Consider the following 4,033-nt stretch of genomic DNA (forward strand, 5'->3'; position numbering starts at 1 on the left):
TGTGATTACTTGTGGTGTTTGTTTTATCATGTCTTATCATAATTTTGGGTTGCGATATTGGTTTTACCAGCCTAATCTAGGTCTACCACCACCAATGTTTTTCAAACCATACTCATATCCCATTAGTTACCCATCTCATGACCATAGGAGTTTTTATGTTTATCCACCCCCAGTAGAGGAGAAACTTTCTTTAGAGGACGTCTATCTTAGAGTCCCAATTTAGGAGGTTTTGTATGGAAGAAAGGAGGAGGTTGGATAGGATAGAAGCCCAAGGTAGAGAATGAGGTAGCCCTGAAACGTTTAAGAGATCAACATAATTTGATGGTTGATGCATTTAGAGTCTTGTTTGAGAAAAATATCTCCAATGCCGTTGAGGTAGGGAGGTCCGTGATTGTAGATTTTGATGATGGGGATGAGTCGGAAGCATTAGAGTCATACCAAGAGTCGGATCATGAGATTAAGAAATAAGATGTGCCTAATTTAGATAAGGAAGTTCAAGTGATTAAGGTTGAGGTTGAGAAGCCTTATGTTCCATCACCTGAGAGTCCTCTTGTCGTTGATCTTTCTCTCCCATATTCTTATGAGCCATGTTAGTTTGAGTCTGGTTTTAATTTTGATTCTTTTTATTTAATAAAAATTAAAAATGACAAAAATAATTTTTTGCTTTCAGGTACTCAGGAGGACATGGACAACCTATAAGACTTTGTAGGTTATATTGATTCAAGCAAGAAGGGAGCTGAAAAATGGGAGAATTTTTATGTATCTTGACGGACGATCTCCTATGTTGTCTAGCTTGGATGTTAAACTCAACGCTTTTTAAGAGACAACCCAGGTTTTTATTTTCTTTTTGCTATTTTAGTTTATCTTATTATGTTTATTTTTAGTTAAACAATCATGGTTTGAACTCTTATCTTTTTCCGGTCCAGGTTTTACAGGAGCCCTCAAATTAAAGCATGGTTTGCATGTCTGACACACGTAGATTACTTCACTAATTAGGCCAGTTTTGCTCACTCTTTATGTCTATTATATTGCATTGAGGACAATGCATGTTTCTAAGTTTGAGTTGAGGGACATATTGCATACTGTTGCTTGTCTTGTGTTTTTATCCTACTATACATGTTATTTAGAAAAAAAATGTCTTATGCATGATTATTGATTAATTGTTTTGAGTGGCTGAATTTTGAGGAAAACTTTATTATTTTTTTTTTTGAATTAAAAAGAGGATCTTGTGCTTAAATTGTGAAATGTGCTGAAGATGTAGTGATTATGATTGACTATGAGTTACTCTAAATTTGCATGTTAGATGATCTGCTGTGGAAATAGGATGACATACTCCTAAATTAAATTATCTTTAAGCCTCTCTTTGAGTCTCTGATAGCATGAGCACGTAGTCACTTTAATTTAGAAACTTAAAGGAGGATTAAGTGTAGTGTATTTGGTTTTCACCTCGAAAGGTCCCACCAGTTAGAGAGTTAATGTGCATGATGGTTTGTAATGTTAGACTAAGAGGAAAAGAAAAGAATATTATTGTTTCCTATGAGAAAAAAAATTGAGTATATACTCATGTGCTTAAAAGAAATATCTTTTTATTGTTTAAACTTGTAATGTGTATGCATGGATGAGGTTAAAAAGAGCTGTTGTCGTTGTGATTACTTAAGACACTTGAGAATTGACTAGGTATGGTTCCCTACAGTGGATGTGTGAAAGCTAGTGTCCTGGGGCTGTCTCTTATACACATCTAGATGTGTATAAGAGACAGGTTCTACTAATGGATCTAATATGCTTATTCTGAATGATAAGGTTTTGAGTCATTTGCATGCTTGTCTAAATTTCATTATAGTCTTGTTCTTTCTTTACTAGGGACTAGCAAAGTTTTAAGTTTGAGGTGGTGAAACACATCTAAAAAGTGTGCTTTCTAGGGTAAGAATTTAGTTAGTTTTATGATTAATTCGAGATCTTTTATATTTTTATTGTTTGATTGTAGGAAATCGAGCAATTGGATGAACAAGCATCATGATTTTTATTACTGAAGAGGGTTGGTTTCTTTCCACTTAAAGTAATTCTCAATTTTCTTTCAACACAACACACACAATTATGGTTCAAATACCATTGCCAACTCATTTTTTGGAGTTTACTTGAATAATTTTCGTTGCTTTATTATTTTTCTAATTTATCTAGTTTTTATGACATATTCAGAGTTAAATTTCTTGTCCTACATCTTATTGTACATTTCTGTCTATTAATCTATTGTTTCTATTGTAACTTTATCGATTATTAATGAACTACATATTTTTAGGTTGTTTTGAGAGTCAAAATGATAATTATGCACTTTTTATATAGTTTTGACATTCATTTGTGCTTTTGGGAGCCAAATTGATGCTAATTCACATTTTATGTAGGTAGATGAAATGATATCTTTACATGAAAAAGATCAGAGATGGAAGCTCAATTCCATGATACTATAATCCTCAAAACTTGATGAATTTTGTATTTTGTGAACGTTGTATAGTTGAAAATTACTTTGATGTATTTCTTGTATTAATGGATAACTTCTTTAGTTTCTAATGTAAATTGATTAATGAAAGGAAGTCATTGTATTTAATGCATACATTGTGAATTATTTCATGTGTCTATTTAACTTAAAATAAGTTGTTGTAATGTAAACAAACATAATTTCAATGTTATTTGTTATAACATAAGATTAAAGCTATATATATATATACACACACACATATATATGATAGAATAGCCTTAAAAAAAAGTTATCATGTGTCAAAGAAAATATTAAGAAAAAGCTATTATATAATAAAGATAGCATTGGGAGCAAAGCTATTATATGTTAAAGATAGCTTTAATGACTAATGCTATTGAATGTTTTCATAGCCATGCATATCTTCATACTTTATTATAACATCCATTATAGCTTTACAAAAAGGCTATAAAAAGTCCCAGACTTTTAATAACATGGGCTGTCAGGACCTTCGAAAAAAGGTTATGAAAGGTCTTTTATAGCCTTTTTAAATGAACTCTTAACGAAGAGCATCCATGAGCGCGTTCGGATCTTTCTGATTTCATTGTGACTGAAATACCACACACACATTTTAACCAATAGTTATGCAATTTACACTAATTAACGACATGCTTTGAACAATGAAATACAAGGGATTGAGTTCACATACCAGTTGAAGACTCTCTTCAATTTCGAACTCAACGCAGTGGAATCAACCTCTACGTTCTTTATCGCCCAGCAAAACAGTCGACTACGACAACACGATCTTCTACACGAACGACAGTAACACGAACAAACATGAGCAAGCAGAAGCGGGGACAACACCACCACTTAGAGCTCTTGGTATTCTCGGAGTGAGAATCCAAAGAGTGGTCTTTGTTGAATTTGGTAGAGGAAAGAGAAATGGGCTGATCGTGTAGAACGATAAGCAAGTGGGAGAAGGCTATCGTATAACGATGCTTATCGTTTAGAGAAGGCTACACGATCGTGTAGGTTTTACTAAGCGATTGTCTAGTAATAGATAAACGATCGTTTAGAAAACTCGGCATGCTAAGCGATCGTATAGAAAAGCTAAGAGATCATTTAGAGAAAAGCGAGTGTTCATTTAGACGCAAATGTGAGATCGTTTAAGCGATGAAGCTCTATCGTATAGACTCTCAGCTAAGCGATCAAGACGTTTTCACATCGTTTGCGATTTTTACAAAATTTTTGCAAAATGAAACAAATTTTCATTTTATTCTTTAGTTACAATAACCGAATACTGAATTTCCCATTAACGCACGATCAACGAGAATATTTTGGCCAATTATCTCATAATTAACCAATTTAATTAATAAATGAATATAATCATATATATTCTTACCCTATAGTTTGATATATCATATATCTACTATAGTAATTCTTCCTCCACTTGATATAAATCATATTTATATCTAATTTCCTCCATAATAATGTATCTCATACATTTAGTCAATTATATCATATATATTTAACCAGTTCAATTATATCATATATAATCGAACT

Source organism: Benincasa hispida, chromosome 11, assembly GCF_009727055.1.
Source record: "Benincasa hispida cultivar B227 chromosome 11, ASM972705v1, whole genome shotgun sequence".
NCBI classification, from domain to species: Eukaryota; Viridiplantae; Streptophyta; class Magnoliopsida; order Cucurbitales; family Cucurbitaceae; genus Benincasa; species Benincasa hispida.